Source organism: Mauremys mutica, chromosome 3 (genome assembly GCF_020497125.1).
Source record: "Mauremys mutica isolate MM-2020 ecotype Southern chromosome 3, ASM2049712v1, whole genome shotgun sequence".
Taxonomy (NCBI): domain Eukaryota; kingdom Metazoa; phylum Chordata; order Testudines; family Geoemydidae; genus Mauremys; species Mauremys mutica.
Window position 1 is genome coordinate 122121419 of NC_059074.1, and position 21624 is coordinate 122143042.

At 42.5% G+C, this 21624-nt stretch overlaps 1 protein-coding gene across 4 annotated transcripts in view; it reads right to left on the reverse strand.

Annotated features, from left to right (window-relative positions):
- Positions 1-21624, reverse strand: part of PRKN (parkin RBR E3 ubiquitin protein ligase) — a 1207207-nt gene that overhangs the window by 872836 nt on the left and 312747 nt on the right. The window contains exon 1 of one of the 4 annotated variants that reach the window (XM_045009069.1): positions 17794-17820. The exons of the other annotated variants lie outside the window; for them this stretch is intronic. The gene's annotated coding sequence lies outside the window, so the exon portion shown is untranslated. Of the gene's footprint in view, positions 1-17793; positions 17821-21624 lie in introns of those variants that run through there. 4 annotated transcript variants of the gene reach the window in all.

The window sequence follows — 21624 nt, forward strand, 5'->3', positions numbered from 1 at the left end:
CTGCAGCGCAGCACAGTGACCCCATGCAACACCTGGAGCGGGGAAGCCAGGCCCAGCCCCACAGAACATGAGCCACTGCTGCAGGGTGAATCTGGGGCAGGCATGCTCTGCAGCACCTCTGGCTCCCAGACTCGCCCCAGCATCGGTCCAGGATTAGGGCTAAAGTGCTATACGGGAGGTGTGGCAGCATGTATGAACCCCTACACTGGTGAAGTAAGGGTTAAGGAGCATCTCTGGGCCCAGCCACCTCTGACCAGCCACCCCTGCTGGTCATGCTCACAGTGGAGGCTGAGCTCAAAAGGGAGCAGTTCAGTCTGGGTGGATGGAGAGCAGTTGTGTTGCAGGCTCCTGCCGAGAAGCCACTGAAACCCCGTGTGGCGGGGCCCAGCCCTCAACGTCAAGCTGCACCTGTCAGAGGAAGACCCTTTGGAGCATGGACAGAGAGAACTCCAGAAGGGACTCAGAGGAGAATCATTGACACCAACAGAGGAACTGAAGCCGGGGTAGGAAGTGGCCCAGGGAGCAGGTGAAGAGGTGCCCATCCCCTAGGCTGCACACTTTTGATTTACTGCTACATTGAGCCTTGGGTTGGAACCCGGTGGGGTAGGGAGGACCCAGGATCCCCTACCTCTGGCCAGTGATCCTCACCACAGGGTGGTACAGTCATTGCCTCTACCTGCTAGGTGAAGCAGCCATTGACTCTCACCACTGAGTAATACAACCACTGAGCCTCACCACTAAACAAAGTGGCCACTGACTCTTGCCACTGGGTGATACAGCCATTGGCTCAAGCTATTGGGCGATACGGCTAGTGATTCTCGCCATTGGGTGGTACTGCTACTGACTCTAGATGCTAGGCAAAGCAGCTATTGACTCTCACCACTGGGCAATACAGCTGATGACTCTTGCCACTGGCGGTACAACCACTGACTGTAGCTGCCAAGCGAAGTGGCCATTGACTCTGGACACTGAGCATACTACCATTAGACTCCTGCCACTACACAACATAACCCAGTGTATCACTGCCAGGAATACTGCCGGGACCAGACCTGAACCACCCCCAACAAGAGAATGCTGCTGAGGGTGGTTGGTGCCCCCTCAGCAGTTTAGTATAGTGCACCCATTAAATCAGAAGGCTGCCTATATCCCTGGACACAACTTACCCTTTTGTTACGGGCATTCTTCGGAAAAGAGTGAAATTTAAGGATTGTTGAACATAATATTTTGTCTATATGGATTCATGAATTGCTATACAGTCTTGAAATATTGAAGTATTTTTTCATAGGTATATCGTGCCTATTCTTCTTCCCATTGCACCATACAATATAATTCCCCAAAGTAAGTGATAATAGAAACAATTATGACTGTCTATAAATAAAAAATTTGCACAAAAAGAACTGAAAATGTGAAGATGATACAATAAGCTATATATATGAAAGTGAATTAATTCCTGCTTTATGTGTGAATGTCAACACTGTCTTAATGCCAGAGCTACTATAGAGCTACCTCAATATCTACCAAAGCCATTTGTCTTCCGACATTTTAAATCCATTTGTTAAAAAAATCCATGTAATCAAATGCATATCACATATAGCTTATATTGTCCATTCATCTAACCACAAAATGAATACTTTTCTTGTATTTAGTATATTTATCTGAAGATCGGAAAGTTTGTTATAAAGGTGAGTCATACTGAAGTCAAACCTGAAAATACGTCAGGTTGCCTCAGCAACTGGGAAGCAACAGCCCATGACAGAGCAAGGTGGCAGCAGATTAGTCATGTCACCATTAACTGCTTTGATGCAAGGCACATTAACACCTTATGTGAAAAATGTGAACAGCGCAAAGCAAGGATACAACAGCCTGCAATGGTCATGGACAGTCTTGTCTGTGGAATGCATAACCATATTTATGACCCTGCATATATGTGTTCACCCATAATGTCTGCTGAATCCTTGTATATTAACATCAATGTCAGACTCCATTACTATTATAAAGGTGAGTACTGCTATAGAATTGTCTATATTTATGTTTTATTTTGCTCAGTGTCCTTCGTGTTTGTGGATGGGGTGTATAAACCCCACACTGTGCCCAGAGGCGTTAAAGGACAATACTGGGCCCAGGTGGCCTTATCCCTGCAGGCCTGCAGAAATGCTCCAATTGGACAGGAATCTTTAAAAGGAGCCACTCAGCTCAGAAGGGGAAAGGCTGGGGAGAAGACTGACCTGCCCTGAGGGATCCTGAACACAGACACTGAAGAAGCCTCACTGTGAGGAAGACGACTGCCTGCTGAGCCAACTTGGGGCTGGAGGTTTAGTTATCTTACCTTATATAGGCCTTGGAGACATTGGTAGGAAGTGACTAAGTGTGATAGTCTGTACCGCAATTTCCACCCCTTTTACAAGACTATGATAAATTTTGTACAAAGTACGTCTTGTGATGTATCACCCCAGGTTGGAGAATTGAGGGGACACAGTTGTTCAGAAGTCCATACTGTACCCTGGGTAATATCACAGTGGCACAGTGAACAGGGTATATGCACAGCTTGTTATTTTGAGTGAGGTTTATACTTTAAGCACTGGTACAGTGATTTTAAGTGAGTCTCAAGTGTGGTGGCTGAAGACAATCAAAGAAGGGAGTTACGGTTTGGCTAGTGGCTAAAACCTGCCGTTCACTCAGCTAACCTCATCACTGGCCAGCATGGGGAAAGGGAGGAGAACATCCCCACAGTCTCTGCTGACCTACCAAGTGGTTCGGGGGATAGGCCAGGGACCTTCCCTTCTAGTGGGACCCACTACTCCGGGTTCCAGCCCAGGGCCCTGTGGATTGCAACTGTCTACAGTGTCTCTTGTAACAGCTGCATGACAGCTACAACTCCCTGGGCTATTTCACCATGGCCTCCTCTCAACACCTTCTTTATCCTCACCACAGGACCTTCCTCCTGAGGTCCCTTCCAACCCTGAGATTCTATGATTCTGTGGTAACGCTTGTACTTCACAGTCCTCCAGCAGTATGCCTACTCACTCTCAGCTTCTTGCATGCCTCTTGCTCCCAGCTCCTCACACACACCTCACTAAATGAAGTGAGGTCCTTTTTAAAACCAGGTGCCCTGATTAGCCTGCCTGTCCTAATTTATTCTGGTAGCTTCTTACTTGGCTCCAGGTGTCCTAATTATCCTGCCTTAATTGGTTCCAGCAACTTCCTGATTGTTCTGGAACAGACCATTATCTTACTCAGGGAAAAGGGACCTGCTTAATCTGGGGCTAATATATCTACCTTTGATCACTCTCCTGTAGCCATCTGGCCTGACCCTGTCACAATAGCGATAGATAGATAGATAGATAGATATACACACACAGTGTAAGTTTTAAACAAACAATTTATTACTGGTACACAGCGATGATGATTGTGAAGCTTGGTTGAGGTGGTGAAGTCAGAGGGTAAAAGAGGGTGGGATATTTCCAAGGGAATGCATTACTGCTAAATGATGAACTGGCAATCGGCTGAGCCCTCAAGGAATAACACATTGTTGTTAATGTAGCCTCACACTCTACAAGGCAGCACGAATGGAGGGAGGGGAAACAGCATGGCAGACAGAGACACACACCCTGTGTGAGAGAGAGAGAGAGAGATGTGCATTGTCCCTTTAAGTACGCTGACCCCACTCTAAGTACACTGCCTTTTTAAATAGATCAGCAAGTTGAGACAGCAGCTCCTGCCAGCAAGCTCCCTCTATCCTGAGCCCTGTTGTGTGCCCCCCACCCCAGCTCTTTGGAAATGGGGTAAGCGGGGTGCAGGAGCAGGGGGACACCCTGACATTAGCCCCCCCTATCTCCCCCCCTTGCATAGCAAGCAGGAGGCTCTGGAGAGCAGCTCCATCACAGGAGCAGCACATGGCAGTGGGGGGAGGGACAGCTGAACTGCCGGCAACTGATAGCCTGCTGGGCGGCTGCCACACAGGGAACTTAGGAGGATGGGGAGATGATAGGGGGGCTGCCAGTCCACCCTGGTTCCAAGCCCCCACCAGCTAGCTTCAAGGGGCTGCTCTTCCTGCAAGCAGTGGACAAAGCAGGCGGCTGCCAAACGATGTTTTAGGGTGCATTGTGCACCTTTAAACAAGCATGTTATCTAATTGATCAGCAACGTAACAACGAAACGTTAACTGGGACAACTTTAAGTGAGGAGTTACTGTACTTGAGCTGAACATAAACAACACTTGGGAATTGTGCTTTCAAACTCAAGCAGGCAGGCCTAACCATAAAAGCCTCTAAGTATAAAATTGGAGCAGCCAGAGTTCCTTATCTGGGACACTGGATTGGAGGAGGTCAGATATCCCCTGATCATTTAAAAGTGGAAGCCACTGTAAACTGGCCTTTACCCCAAACCAAAAAACAGGTCCAAACTTTCATAGGTCTGGTAAACTGTTATAAAAGGTTTGTGTGTGGGTTCAGTCACAGATTTGTGCAAAAAGACCAAGCCAAACTAAGCCTGGAGCATGCAGAAGTCTTTTCCGTCAGTGCCACTGCTGACAGTTCCTGTATGGCCAAGGATGGCAGCACCAATATAGCAAGTAAATCCCTCGCTGCTGTGATTGCCTCCAGCGTTGACGGTACTGGCAGAGTAGTGGGGGTCCGGTGCCTCTCCCATGGTGGCAAGTCCATCAGCACCAGACTCAAGGGCTCCTGTTCCAGGACTGGACTCAAAGGCACGGTGTGGGTTGTCAGTGCTGAAGAGTAGCCCCATGTGGATTGCACCCTGGCCGTGTCCTTCTGCCCCACTGACCATGGTGTTGGTGATTGGCCTCTATCAGTTTTACTTTGTTTCTTTCTCGGCACCGGCAATGGTGAACCGTGCCAAGGATCTCTCGCTGGCATGTCTTTCTTTGGCACCAGAGATGTTTGATGGTGCTGCAATTGTGTCTTGTCTCAGTGCCAGAGATGGAGAATGATGTCAAGTGTCCCAAAGTGTAGCCGAGATGCTCCGTGCTGAGGCCGAAGTACTCGGTGCCAAGTCCGAGTGACTTGGCTCCGAGGGAGGTTGTAGTGCTGCCTCCATGAGGACAGACTGGAGTCTGTCTCAGAGCGGTAGCCGTGTTAGTCTGGTTCTGTAGAAGCAGCAAATAATCCTGTGGCACCTTATAGACTAACAGACGGTTTGCAGCATGAGCTTTCGTGGGTGAATACCCACTTCTTCGGATGCAAGTGGTGGAAATTTCCTGGGGCAGGTATATATAAGCAAGCAAGAAGCAAGCTAGAGATAACGAGGTTAGATCAATCAGGGTGGATGAGGCCCTGTCCTAGCAGTTGAGGTGTGAAAACCAAGGGAGGAGAAACTGGTTCTGTAATTGGCAAGCCATTCACAGTCTTTGTTTAGTCCTGAGCTGATGGTGTCAAATTTGCAGATGAACTGGAGCTCAGCAGTTTCTCTTTGAAGTCTGGTCCTAAAGTTTTTTTGCTGTAGGATGGCCACCTTAAGATCTGCTATTGTGTGGCCAGGGAGGTTGAAGTGTTCTCCTGATATATACCTGCCCCAGGAAATTTCCACCACTTGCATCCGAAGAAGTGGGTATTCACCCACGAAAGCTCATGCTGCAAACCGTCTGTTAGTCTATAAGGTGCCACAGGATTCTTTGCTGCTTCTATCTTTTTTTGGTGCAGGACTTGAAGTCCCTACAAATCCCACACCACTCCCACACGTGAGCTTCCTCCCAGACACTTGAGGAAGCTGGAATGGGGATCACTCACAGGCACAGGCTAGTGACAAGGCGCACAAGGCTTAAAACTTGGAGATCGAGGCATGCCCCAGCCCAGGAAGGTTAACTCTGCTTAGGGGGGTTCACTAACTCCTAACCAACTCTGTAACTAATAACTGAAATGTAACTACTAAATTCAATCAAATATATACAATAAGACAGGGGAAAAGTCAGCTGAAAAGTACTTGCAGAAGCAAGAATGAGTCGTAGTTCCAGCGACTGTCATGGGTGGTAAGAAGCAACTGAGGGGGTGCAGGGTCAGCAGGGCCCTTTATACCAGCGTTGTAAGAGTGCAACTCCAGAGGGCAACAGAGCCGACCCGACAGATACCACAGAGGGAAAAACTTTCCAGCATCAGTACTCAGAGTGAGCACATACCTACAGTGGAATGGAAATGAGAAAGCACTCAAAAAATTGTTTATATTTTGAAAGTAAAGAATGAAATCAATGTAATTAGTGAATGAGGTTGAAAATAATCCAGACAAGCAAAAACACAATGTTAAACATAATGATACTATTGAAAACACTGTCTCATCAGCACAGACAATAGATAAAAAGTTTAGTTGAGAGTACAAGTGACTAGAATGAGAACATTATAACAAAAGCAAGTAGAAGCAAAGCTACTCTGGGCAGCAACTATAGGCTTGCTGCAAGCTCTGATATACCCACGTAGAGGGGCATGAGAAAGTAAGTCTTCTCCCTCATCTTGCAAGAATGTTGATTTGCTTATGGAGCTGAGAATTTTCTTTAGAATTTCTTCTGTAAACATTTCCAAATGCTCTCCTCCTTGTCTATTCCTACTACTAAAAAGGACAATTATTGTGGAAAGGGGAGAACATTTCCCAAAACTAACTAAAAGAAGTTAATCTTATATATCAAATGAAAAACAAATCAAACAGATAAATTGGTAGCCTCCACTACAAGGCCATAGAGCAAAGACAATAGGAAGGTACAGCCCAGCCAAGTAATGTAATATGTAATATGTAATTCCCAGGTTAGTATAATATAGTGGTGTTCGTTTGCAGAATGGAGGATCTACTACACTTCCCCCACCCCTTATAATTGCCTGACATTTTACAAATCCACGAACCTCAAATGTCATCATCTATTTAGATCACAGGGAGAAGTTGTGATGCCATGAAAATTAAAAGGTATCTCAAGAGGCAATAAAGTAAAATGTAGACAAAAAAGACCCAGAAAAAATAAAAGCTTAAAAATCTAAAACATATTTTTACGTATCCAACTTTTTTTTTACCTTTGTGTAAAAAACAAATAAAAGGAAGGCCTCAGTAGCTGACTGTCAAGATCTAAAATCAGCTTGCTAAAGTACTTATCTTAATTCTAGCCATTAATAGTACTTTCACCCTGCATTTGCCATGTGCATAACCATTTAATCCTCCCGCTCCCCCAATCATCCTTGTTGCATGGATAGAAGTTGGTCTTCATGAGAAAGTTGATAAAAGTTGACTTTTAGAATGAAATAGCTTGACAGCTTAGAGCTTTAGTGAAAATTAGAAGAAAAAAAGTCCAACGTTCTAAAAGTGCCTTTCATCACACCTGAAATATTTTCATCAGAAACTTTGGCACTTCATCCAGTGCCTTTGATGTTGGCTGTAAAACAAGACAATCCATCTTATTAGCTGGGCAGGAATGCCCTTCAAAGAGTGGTGAAACTACTGCTTGTAAACATCAGTCAATTTGAAATACCTACTTTCTTGCTATATGTGTTGTCTTCATACTTACCATACCTGAGAAGAAAAAAAGAGAGATTCTTTAGCTTGTTCTTTTATATGTATTTTAAAAATTACTCCTTTTAGCCAGCTGTGATGTATATTGATTAAATATTTATGATCCAATCATTTTACTGTCTTTTGTTAAACAAAATCAGGACAAAAATGTATACCATTTTTATATGAAAAATGCTACATGCTTCTGCAGCTCAAGCCCATGTGAATAAGTAAAGCACAATATCAAGTCCAACTTTCCAGGCCAATGAATATGAAATTCAAGGGAAAATGGTTAAAGAGAGAATTAGTAACAAATTAAGGTTCATGTATCAAAGCTAGCTGATAAGAGTTAAAAGAGTTAAAAGTTAATACAAGGAGAGTGTTTATGCTTCTTATGAAACCAAGATGTGCTGAAGTAATGCAAACCGTCACTTTTAAATATCAATCATACACCATACTCTCTGGTAAATATTAAAAACAAAATGCTCCGAAAATAAATAAATAAAACTTGCAATATTCCACAGGGGAGCATTTAAAATGGTGTTGGATTTTAAAAAATATATTTTGGAGCTAATTTATGGGTTTTCAGTGCACATTTTATCATTTTGTCAATTAGCACAAACCACAATATGCAATCATGCAGTGTTATCTGAGTAAAAAAAATAAAACAGATTTAGTTAATGCTACTTCTCTTTCACAAGAGATATTTACCATTGTTTTAACCATTTTTCATTATTGTAAACATGACATTTTCACTTTTCAAGCTACATAAAAAAGTTGTTTCTTCTTGTAATGTTATAATATTCTGCCTTCCAAGAACACTGTGATGTCAACATTGAGAAAACTTTAATTAAGCACTGATTTATAATTTATAATGATTTATAATTAGCAAAATACAGTTTATGAATCACTGTTTATGAATCAGACTCTTTTACTACTATAGTTGCCACAGTTCAAGGTAAATGTGTCCTTCTAATAATTGGGATACACTCAGAAAAATACTTGTCATTAACAGTGCCTTAAAACAGCCCCTCTTTCTCCGAATCTATTTATCTAGGGGTGCTGGTTAATAGAGAATATGGGGGGAAAACGGCTCAGACTGATCAGGGGAACTTTTCCACTTACAGACAAATTATTTTTGTATAACTTTCTCCATTACAGGCAGTGATAGTGGCAATGAGGAGCCTGATCTTACAAACCCTTACTTGTATGAATACCCATCTAATTTCAATGCACAAAGGCTTGCAGAATCATGTGCTAGACAAGGGAAAACATATTGCTTGTTTATGCATCTCCTGAAAGCAGATTCTATCCAATTTGAACTTAGTCACATTTGGCTAAATGAAGGGGGGCTCCTCCCTGTTTCTTTATTTATATGTTAACCAAAATGATTCTGCATATCCTGACCAGGATGTGGTAACTGCCTAATGAAATTCAGTATAAAGTCATATTCATCCTATCATAAATTCTATTTCATATTTGTAGACATGTATGTTGAAAGGGAATTCAGAAAACAACAAAATAAAACAGAATATGCCACAGGAAACAAGGAAAATATCTGGGTTATCTGGAAGCAACTCTAAAAATAAAGTCCAAATATTGTGAAGTTTTACACAATACTCATCGCCGCCCTAGTAAAGCTTTCCCAGGCTGCTGTGTGTGGACTCACATGCTGGGCCTGCGTGCTTTTAAGTTTTCCTGGGTTGCTGAACAGGCTCCAGAACTGTCAGTGGCTTTGGCCTCTTCAGCACATTTCCTGGGCACCGACTCTCTGTCTGCTACCATTTCCAGAAGTGGGAACCCATGGTCCCCAGTACCAGTACTGATGCCCCACCGATCACCCTTTAGCCAACACAAGAGATATACAGGTCCATGCATAATAAGAAACACTTGTACCCATTCCCTGCTTCAGTTTCCTCCTTACTCTTGATCATTCTTTGGAATTTGGCTCAGTGTTATTTCAGGGTTTCAGGTCCCCTCTATTAGTTTGCACTTCTCCACCTTATGGCTTATCCTCTGAAGCATGACATCTCCTCTGACCTCTGCTGTCAGCTTCCTTCAACTCCAGCGGTTAAGACAATCAAAATTCCCCCCCCCCCTTGCTCAAGACACCTGCTCCTTTTGCTCCTCTTCCTGTAATTCTGTCTTCAACTTTTTTTTTAACTCTACATTGACCCCGCTGTCTCTATGGTTATGTCTATACTTGAAGCTGGAGGTGTGATTCGCGACTTAAGCAGACATATTCATGCTAGCTCCCATCAAGCTAGCATGCTAAAAATAGGATTGTTGAGGCAGCTTGGGCAATGGTGAGTGGTGGCATGGGCTAGCCACCCCAAGTGTGTACCCACAAGGACTGGGTGGTTTTGTGCTCAGGGCAGCTAACCCATGCCAATGTTCGCCACAGCCTGTCCTACTGCAGCTACTCTACTGTTTTTAGCACACTAGCTTGATGAGAGGTATGTCTATTTGAGCTGGGAATCATGCTCCAGCTCCAAGTGTAAACATAGTCTTTGTCCCTTTTGGGGATTTTCCACTCTTCCAAGACACCCTGGCTGCAGAACACCTGGAATAACTGGATTCTTGCAGCTTAGATATTCTCCTTACCATAGCCATTGTGCTGCCAGAGCAAACAAAAGAAATTAACATTTAATAAATTAGTAACCTTAATGGTTAATAATACATTATTAAATACATTATTAATCTTTAATAGTTAATTATTTCTTTTGTTTGTTCTGCAGCTTCTTCTCCACAGGGGGTGTGGTATGTGACAGAGTCCTTCTCAGCCCATGGCTGATTTAGTACACATTTATGGTCTGAGTTATACATAGAGTTCATACAAATCAATCAGACTTCGTAAGCTGTACCCAGAGAGGTTCCCTAATTTGTCACACTACTCTTTCAAGAGCTGCCATGTCACTTCATCTACTGTACCATCTTGGGACGAATAGATGATTTCCAGTGTTGTAGTTTCAGACATTTTTCTACCAGTGAGGCTGATAGGAACCTGCATTTCTGTGTACTAGTGAGAGTTTCAGATTGCTGAGCCTTAATGTAAACATTTCTGGTTCAAATGAAAGAAATGTCCCTAATGTTAAACTAATTCTTACATATACCTCCTCTTGAAAGCACCAAAGTTTGGCTGTTCCATAATGTAAGTAGGAGGGAGACAGGATTCTCCACATTTTTCAGTTTACTTTGTTTACTTTGGACATATGGGTTGGAATCCAATGCATGTGTAAAATAGTCTTCTGGTGAATTTGACCAGCAGTTCTCTAACTGTGGGTCAGGACCCCAAAGTGGTCCTAAGGCTGGCTTAGACTTGCTGGGGCTTCAGCCCTGGGCAGCGGGGCTCAGGCTACAAGCCCTTGGGCTTCAGCTTTGGGCCCCTGCCCAGGGCAGTGGGGCTCAGGTGGGCTCAAGTTTCGGTCCCCCCTTCTGGGGTCACATAGTAATTTTTGTTGTTAGAAGGGGGTCGCAGTGCAAAAGAACTTTGAGAACCCCTGAATTAGACAGACAGATCACTGAGGCCTTTTTTGTATTAGATCAATTTTTCCCCACAGTCGTCTGTTAAAGAAGATCCCTAAATCTACTTATCTACTTTGTAAGTAAACACTTTCAAGTGATATCTGAGCACCTGATTCCACCTATTTTGAATTGCCTCCTTTCTTTTGTCGCTGGCTTTTATGAAATAAGTCTGTATTGATGCAGTGGGATTCTGGCACAGTGTTTAGTTTTTTGTATAACCTTTAGCATTTCTGGAGGTTAAGTGGGCTGCTACTGCATTGGACCCAAATTGATTGAATAATAAATGTCTAATCTGTAGGCATTGCCAAAATTTGGGCTGCAATGCCTCAAGAGCCATAGAAGTATCATCCTGCACTAGATGGGACAGGACAGAAAACTCTTTTCTATCCATTGCTACCATATCTTTGGTTTACCTCAGGTTAATAGAACCTAATTACCCTATGCTATTGAATCTGCCTTTAACAATGGATGACATTTTAATTTTGCTGTTAGTTTAGACCAGAAACATTGAAAACCACCAATTACCACAGATCTTTCCTAATTCTAAAATAGTTTATAATTGTACAAATATGAACTGTAGAAGTCTGGAATGCTGTCAAGTCTGCTAAGCTGTTACAGCTGCTTAGTGCTTTTGTCCTTGGAGCTCCAGTGTTACCAGCACTAGCAGAGAGTGCAGTCTGCTAATTCAGCAGACCTCAATGTTACTCATAGAGAAAGACCACAGGCATGGTTCGGTGACAAAGGCACTCAGCCAGGTTTATTGTCCTAAAGGCACAGTCCTAACAACTTGCACAAGTACATTAATATGAGTATCTTGTGGCAAGGAGTGGTTCATTCAGTAGCAGGAGTTTCTGATGTCCCATCAGCCACCCAAAGTATCAAGGAGAGGTACCCCGACATTTATAGCAACAAGCAACTGGGATAAACAACTTAAGTACCATTTTATGTGTTTTATGATAGCCTAGGGGTTAGGCTGAATGAGGTCTATCCCAAATACATTGGTTTTATGGTGGGAGCCCTGCAACCCCACACTGGACCCAGCAAATGCCTGATATGTAAAGGGTGTGTGTGGATGTATAACGTTCCTCTCCACTGTTAAATTAATAACATTGTGGCCTGCTGCTTAAATCCTTCCCTGTCTCTTTTAGTCACCTGCATGTCCTGATCAAAGGAGTTCCTCTTCTGTATGGAGCCATGACAGGACATTATGTCCTATGTCTAGGCTCTTACAGAAGGCCCATTTCAAAAGGAAAGCATTGTAATAAAACCTAATATTGGGAAGGGAACTGGAATCCTCATTTGTTGTTGGAAAGTATACTTTCTCCATTCACATTCAAGCTCTCCTCCTTTTTCCCATAAGAAATTTTAAAACACAAAGACTAATTTTGCTCATAACAATGAGCACAAACAAAGAGGGGAAAGGAGATGAGTATCCAAAGATGACTTTGGAAGGTACATTTTAATAATATTTCCCCCGTCATAGGGACATTAATATATTGAAGGTTTGCTTTGAGCATATCATTTTGTGGCTGGAGGACCAATATGCATAAGTATTTTCAGCTCCCATCTGTCCCTTTGAAGTTCCCAAAGTCACAATTAAACTTTTACCTGCTCCTACAAATTGAAGAATTTCTGACATAGTCAAGTTTATTTTGTATCCAGCTAGGTCTCCAAGCTTTTGGAGGAGGGAGAGCAAACTGGGTGACTGAGGCACTGAAGTAAGGTTTCAGGAGAAGAAAATCATTACCATGAAGCAAACATTTCTGTTAGTGCCTCTTTAATTATGTGGCTACCAGAGCAGGCTTATATTGTTGCAGCTAATAGATCCACAGCTATAGCAAATAGAAAGAAGCTCTGTCTTGTCCCCCAGCTCAATAGAAGGGGTTTGGAGACATGGCCAAGAGTCACTATAGAGGTCAGTGCTCCCTTTTAAAGTAATTTCATCCTTGAATAAATTTCAGGATCAAAACCTAATTTTCAGAAAGCATAAAAGTGCAAGTCTCAGGGTGCAGTAGCAATGTGAGTGCTGCATATTAAGATCATGCCCTGCTTATCTTCTAAGTCAGACATGCTCATTGGAAATATCAGCTTTAGGCAGCTCTAAATTGCAAACCTGGCAAAAAGAGCCTGCAGCCATTATTAGCTGGTCATGCTGCAAGATTTGCTGTGATGGAATGTGGAGTCTTGTTTCTTTATTGAATTCACAGTTCTCTCAGGTGCAGTAGGGGCCACATTTGTAAGAACAGGGGAACTGTGTGCATCATGGTTATAGGAGTAATAAGATTTTACTTTTGAACCCCATCGCTAGTGATAGGTATTAGTGAATTTTTAAAATTGGTCTCAGGCTCTCTCAACTTCTCAATAACCACAAATGATTTAAATCCTCTATTAAATTTCATTATTCACAGAAAGTTTAACTTCAAAATCAGGTCTGTCTCCTACTCTTATCTTAAGATAAGATGGTAATATTAATAAGTTCATAACAACAATATTAATAAAGTTGCAAAAAAGTGACGTTTCAGCCCACTTACAGAACTGTAGGTTTTTTACATTAATTTCCCCAGCCATACACAGACAAATACAAGCAAAAGAGAAAAGATAGAAAAAGAGGGGAAAAGAACAGAGATTGCTGTGTTATAATCCAAGCAGATATATCTTTGTAGGGTTGTTTTCTTGGCTGAAGTTGGTACCCGTACTCAAGTAGGTGGGAACATGCTCATACAAGGATGCTCCAACCTGGCTCGTGAACAGAGAGCTGGTGTCAAAGCCATGTTGACAGGCAAGTTTCCCCTCTCTCTCTCTCTCACCAGCAGGACAAGCAGAGACAGTATCAACCAAGTATCAGAGGGGTAGCCGTGTTAGTCTGGTTCTGTAGAAGCAGCAAAGAATCCTGTGGCACCTTATAGACTAACAGACGTTTTGCAGCATGAGCTTTCGTGGGTGAATACCCACTTCTTCGGATGCAAGCAGTGGAAATTTCAGGGGCAGGTGTGTATATATAAGCAAGCAAGAAGCAAGCTAGAGATAACGAGGTTAGATCAATCAGGGAGGATGAGGCCCTGTTCCAGCAGCTGAGGTGTGAAAACCAAGGGAGGAGAAACTGGTTCTGTAATTGGCAAGCCATTCACAGTCTTTGTTTAGTCCTGAGCTGATGGTGTTAAATTTGCAGATGAACTGGAGCTCAGCAGTTTCTCTTTGAAGTCTGGTCCTAAAGTTTTTTTGCTGTAGGATGGCCACCTTAAAATCTGCTATTGTGTGGCCAGGGAGGTTGAAGTGTTCTCCTACAGGTTTTTGTATATTGCCATTCCTAATGTCTGATTTGTGTCCATTTATCCTTTTCCTTAGAGACTGTCCAGTTTGGCCGATGTACATAGCAGAGGGGCATTGCTGGCATATGATGGCATATATTACATTGGTGGACGTGCAGGTGAATGAACCGGTGATGGTGTGGCTGATCTGGTTAGGTCCTGTGATGGTGTTGCTGGTGTAGATATGTGGGCAGAGTTGGCATCGAGGTTTGTTGCATGGGTTGGTTCCTGAGCTAGAGTTACTATGGTGCGGTGTGCAGTTGCTGGTGAGAATATGCTTCAGGTTGGCAGGTTGTCTGTGGGCGAGGACTGGCCTGCCACCCAAGGCCTGTGAAAGTGTGGGATCATTGTCCAGGATGGGTTGTAGATCCCTGATGATGCGTTGGAGGGGTTTGAGCTGGGGACTGTATGTGATGGCCAGTGGAGTCCTGTTGGTTTCTTTCTTGGGTTTGTCTTGCAGTAGGAGGCTTCTGGGTACACATCTGGCTCTGTTGATCTGTTTCCTTATTTCCTCGTGTCAGATACTCCTTCCCATGGGTCCAGATGATGAAGATGTCATCAATGTACAACAGCTTCCACCATTTTTTCTTAGTGGAGGCATGAAATGTGAGCTTCATGGACCACCACTTATTTGCACCGTGGTGTCTAGGAAGTGGACCTCCCGTGTAGATAGGTCCAGGCATCATCTGGACCCATGGGAAGGAGAATCTGGAAAAATCTGGAAAAATTCCACCATGATTTCACATTAACACCACCCTATACCGAAAACCAACACCTAGAAAATCTCCACCAAGCATTCTCAAGACTACAGTACCCACACGAGGAAATAAGGAAACAGATCAACAGAGCCAGATGTGTACCCAAAAGCCTCCTACTGCAAGACAAACCCAAGAAAGAAACCAACAGGACTACACTGGCCATCACATACAGTCCCCAGCTCAAACCCCTCCAACGCATCATCAGGGATCTACAACCCATCCTGGACAATGATCCCACACTTTCACAGCCTTGGGTGGCAGGCCAGTCCTCGCCCACAGACAACCTGCCAACCTGAAGCATATTCTCACCAGCAACTGCACACCGCACCATAGTAACTCTAGCTCAGGAACCAACCCATGCAACAAACCTCGATGCCAACTCTGCCCACATATCTACACCAGCAACACCATCACAGGACCTAACCAGATCAGCCACACCATCACCGGTTCATTCACCTGCATGTCCACCAATGTAATATATGCCATCATATGCCAGCAATGCCCCTCTGCTATGTACATCGGCCAAACTGGACAGTCTCTAAGGAAAAGGATAAATGGACACAAATCAGACATTAGGAATGGCAATATACAAAAACCTGTAGGAGAACACTTCAACCTCCCTGGCCACACAATAGCAGATTTTAAGGTGGCCATCCTACAGCAAAAAAACTTTAGGACCAGACTTCAAAGAGAAACTGCTGAGCTCCAGTTCATCTGCAAATTTAACACCATCAGCTCAGGACTAAACAAAGACTGTGAATGGCTTGCCAATTACAGAACCAGTTTCTCCTCCCTTGGTTTTCACACCTCAGCTGCTGGAACAGGGCCTCATTCTCCCTGATTGATCTAACCTCGTTATCTCTAGCTTGCTTCTTGCTTGCTTATATATACACACCTGCCCCTGAAATTTCCACTGCTTGCATCCGAAGAAGTGGGTATTCACCCACGAAAGCTCATGCTGCAAAACGTCTGTTAGTCTATAAGGTGCCACAGGATTCTTTGCAGTATCAACCAAGGTATTTGGAACTTTACTTTTCAAGCTGTCAGTAGCTAGTGAACATGTGTTTCACTTGAACATGCAAGTCAGTCAGTCTGTGTAGTACATATTTCTTTTTGGCACAGATGAAAAACATAGCATTCTAGCCAGCCACCCATTCATTGCAGAACTCTAGAATCATTTTCATCCCTCGGTATGATTACCAAATGAAAACAGAAACTAATTTTCACTCAGGGAGCATATGTTAAATAGTTCTATTTTTCTTAATTCTAGGATTTGATGGCAGTAATGCTGAAAGTCTACTGGACTTCTTAATTGTACATTTTTATTTCCTTCCTCAAACTCTTACAGCTTTAATGAGGTTTCACTTTTATTACAGCATCACTTATTAGCAGTCATGAGAATAACTGTAAGAAGATTTTCCTCATAATTCCTTGCTTAGGAATGGACCATGGAGAAAGGGGGGAACTGATTGGATAGCTCAGGGCATTTATAATGGAATACAGAGCCTTTCCTCTAGATTACTGGTTCTAATCCAGTCCATGCTGATAGTGACCCTAATTCATTATTACCACCTAATACTTTTGGTGCATATGTGAAATGAAATCAGTCCATTTTCGATAACAAGTGTTCATGTAAAAAAAATACCATTGAAACTAGGGTCGCCAATTCTGGCTGGATGAATTCCTGGAGGTTTTATCACATGACATAATCTTTAATTAAAGATTAATCTTAAATTCCTGGAGACTTCAAGACAATCCTGGAGGATTGGCTATACTCATTGCAACTGGCTCTGTTGGCAGTCTCAGCCAAAAGACCAAGAATTGTATGGAGACTGAAATGACTTCCTGCCCCTGGGAGTAGTCCTTCCAAGTCAAGAATAAGCCATACAATGAAGCAACACAGAAGGTAGTGGGTCAGCATTGGGGAAGCTCATATTGCTGATTACAGTAAACAGCCGTCTCCAGGACTATAGTCCATATGGATCTTTCCATCACTAAACTCATGTAATAAATAAATAAATAAATAAATAAAAATTCACAGTGCAAAGTAAAATAGAAAATAAAGATTTGCTCCACAGCTCCACAAAGCTAGCCAATGCCTGTCCCTTAACACTAGTTAATTAATGATAAATTCTTTTCTAACAGTTAATGGGTCTCTGTGACAATTTATGTTAAAGGTACTAACAGGAAAGCAAAACACAAGCTTACATTCTACTTTTGGAATAAGAAAAGTATATGATTCATATTATAACTACTTCACTGGAAATATGTAACAAAAGCACATCTGGTATTATACACACCTCTAATTACTTATATTTGTAAATACTACCAGAGCAGGTAAATCCTCACAAAATCCCCTAACTCTTCTAACCTATCAGAAAATATTAGTATCAGTGATCCACATATCTGAAAGGCAACTGGTTTGCACCAGTCAAAATAATCTCCTTTCTTCTCAAATTTCATCCAGGCTACTGTCCAGCAAAGAGTACACATTGCCATAAAAGACTTGTTCCTGTGCGACTATAATTAGAATAGATCCATGGATATTACCAGTTACACAGTAAAAAGTCAGCTTTGGCAAACTGGGGACCAGCAGGCAAAGGACTTCAAATTTCAAAGTGAGCTCTCAAAATATCCGATTGCATAATAATAAAAAAATACCCATTCTTAGTACCTTATCTCAAAAGCTCACATTGGTTAGACAGCGACCTTTAAAGGATTACCTTAACATGCAGGGAAATCAGCCCCTCTCTGATGTGTTCTGAAATTTGTAATAAAAAATGGCTGCATGACTGACGTTTAAGTTGGAAAAAGGAAAAAAAAAAGGCTTAAATTTCTCCTAACATAAGCTGCAGCTCAGATTTAAAGCCATTTTACTTTCAAAGGCCATAACTATGATAGCTGGCTGCCAATTTACAGTGTACAATGTAACGCTCTCTCTCGATAAACTAGGGCAAGGGCGAATACAGCTTTCAAGTCCCAAATCATTTTTTTTCATTAATTCACTTGTTTTGCCAGTAAAAGCAGAGCTAGGATTCTCTCATGCCAAACATATTCCCCGCTCCTCTCCAACAAAATATGCTTTTATATATTCAACAAAAATAAGTGTAAAGGAAATAAATACTAAAAGATACATTTGGAAGCAATCACTGACAATTTTCTCTCTCTAGCAAGCACAGGTTGTGAGAGTGGGGTTGACCTGTGATCCAGGCAGTCTGTTTTTTTACAAAATGAAAGTATTTCTCATCATAAAGATATCAGTCATTTATGCATTATTTTGCCCCTTACATTCTGTGCCACAGGGAGAAAAAATAATTTATTCTGTCAGAGAGATAAACAAAAATGTTTCTTTTCAAAGACAATTTTTTAAACTTGTATTTTTTTCTTTTTCTTCCCTGAAGTTTGTTCTTCTTGTTTGTGGGTTGTTGTTGTTGGGTTTTGTTTGTTTGTTGTTCCTCCCAATCCCAAATTCTTCTCTTATGGCTGTTCTATTGCTACCTATTGTTCAACTGTAAAGGTATGGAAAATCACTTTTACTCTATTCATAGAGCAGCTGTCAGTAATCCCGCAAAATCAAGATAGTTCTTTCTCTTTGGAGGGAAGAACCTAACAACGCATCACCATAGAGAACTTCTACTAATGGCCTATCATTAAAACAAGTATCATCAGCCCATTCATTCCCAATCTTCCCTAGATCTCCTGCACAGAGCCAAAACCAAACATTTAAAGTAAGATGAAATATACATCAATTACAGCAGTAAGAACAAAATTAGATTTTGGTTCAGATAACATATTCTTTGAATGCAGCTCCATAGTTCAGAAGTTTCTGCAAATTAAAGTGACACTACCATCAGTGACTAGGTTTTTCTATTTATACTACAGTATGTTACAAGAAAATGAAGATGAGTATTTCCTGCTTGTTTGCAAATGTTAAAAACTAGAAGAAGAAATTATAATACTAAAGAAGACAACCAAAGATATTCCTCAGCTTGGATTGATGAATTGAAATAATGAATCAGTGTACTGAAGATGTTCAAAACGTACAGCTCAAGCAATAATGATGTTCAAATAGCTCAGTAAGATTTCCAGCACCCTTGTTTTCACTCAGATATTTAGCATCAAAATCCACTTGAATTTAGGTAGAATTTCAGAATATACAGTAGCTGCCCTTAAAATATTCGGTAGTACTTCCACAAGCATCAAGATTGACATTTATTTACCATATTTCATCACTGTTCAAAATAACTAGATATATCAGGCCTATTTATTTACGAGTGATGAGGTGCAAACAGGGCTCTTGGGATTTTGTGGTACTTCACCAGGGGCGGCTCCAAGCCCCAGCACGCCAAGCGCGTGCTTGGGGCGGCATGCCGCAGGGGGTGCTCTGCCGGTCGCCGGGAGGGCGGCAGGCGGCTCTGGTGGACCTCCCGCAGACGTGCCTGCGGAGAGTCCGCTGGTCCCGTGGCTTCGGTGGAGCATCCACAGGCACGCCTGCGGGAGGTCCACTGGAGCCGCGGAACCGGCGACCGGCAGAGCGCCCCCCGTGGCGTGCCACCGTGCTTGGGGCGGCGAAATGGCTAGAGCCGCCCCTGTACTTCACATCCAATTTGCAGCAAAGATAAGGGGATTCTGCAGCTTATCTATAACAATGAAAACCTGAAGATGTGGAGAGCGCACTCTATGCGGGAGCAGAGCAGGAACACTGTGTCACATTCCATTTTTACTGCTTTTAATGTGAAAATTGTATCCCACTTTCCACAAACCATGTTCTTTCTTTGCAATTTCAATTGTGGCTCCTCACAGTTGAGAAAATACAGAACAAAACCATGAAGCTCACATTTCATGCCTCCACTAAGAAAAATTGGTGTTTTCACAATGAGACAGTGAATGCATGATAGCTAACACACTGACATGGTAGCTCTCACATGTTAGCTATCTCGGTGTAAAAACCAACCTTTCTTTCCTAGTGTAAACATGACTTTAAAGAGAGGGTTAGTCAAACCTCACATAATAAAGGCTAAATCATCTACATCAGAGACAAAATCCTCACCCTGTGACAATGCCCCCATTGCTGGTTGGAATAAAAACTGAAAGTGGTTATTCAACAAGACTTCTGATACTTTATCAGAAATGAGGAATAGAAGGAACTCTGGAGAAAGAGCAAAGTCTGGATGTACAGCTTGTGTGGCAGACATGGAGAATCCCTATTGGCTATGATGCTATACTCATAACAACAAAATTGGTTAGATTGCAGCTAGGACTGCTTGTCCTTGCAGAGATACAAGACCATGTAAGGCCCCACTCCACTTATGTCCCTGCCCAAGCTATTCAGACTCAAGTCTTGGTGCACATGAGTAAGGGCACTATATGTTTTTACTCCCATCTTGAGTGAAGGGAGAAGGGGGGGTGGGGGTAGGAATGGATGGAGTCTTAGCTCCACCTCCTCCAATGTCCAGGCCCAATAGAAATTATATAAGTATCAGTTGTGCATATGAGCCCCCTTCTACATGCCATTCCCTGGCCAAAAAATAAATTAACAGGTTAGATCATGTCCTTTGCTATATAACTACCACAAAAGGGAGAAAGAATGTCGAGATTTGGAGCTTTTTCTCCTCACACAAACGACAAGGCAGGACCTCTTCCTACCTATCAAGACAGCATTACAATCTCCTACATTGGCTTGTCCACCACAGCCCCAGGAGAGAATGGCTGTCAGATTGAAAGCATGGGTCATCATTAATTCTACTCCCCCGCACACACACACACACACCCCGCCATTTGTTTATTACAGACTTACTTTTTCCTGTAGCATTTTTTTTCTCAGACATGTTTGCCAGAGCTCTTTTAATTCCACTTAACCACAGTGGCTGGAATTAACTCAGTCTTTTTTTTTCTGGCTTTACCTTTACCCTGCAAGCCATAACTACTAGTGCATGTTGCTTTTAGGTTCCTTCCTTCTCCATTTCTAGTTCATTTTTTATTCTTGGATCTCTGAGGAGTCCTTTGAGTAACACAAAGTGGCAAGAGCTACTTCTTGCTGGAATAATTCTGTCCACAAATATTCCCACCCCCGACAGCCCGTCTGTCAGCTTCTTGCACAATTGCCTCTGTGCCTTCTTCCACTTAATCCCCTCAGCCAGGTGTGACTTCTCTGAGCTCACCCTCAAAGCTTCTATACTATCCACATTTAAGTGCCTCTTAAAGGCTCACTTCTGCCATATTACCGATAGTGAATCTAGTTGACTTCCATTTAAAATAATGCATATTTCTTTCTCCTCATCCTCTAACCCAGGGGTAGGCAACCTATGGCATGCGTGCCGCCTTCAGTCCTGACCACCAGTCTGGGGCCTCTGCATTTTAATTTAATTTTAAATGAAGCTTCTTAAACATTTTTAAAAACCTTATTTACTTTACATACAACAATAGTTTAGTTATATATTATAGACTTATAGAAAGAGACCTTCTAAAAACATTAAAATGTATTACTGGCACGCAAAACCTTAAATTAGAGTGAATAAATGAAGACTTGGCACACCACTTCTGAAAGGTTGCCG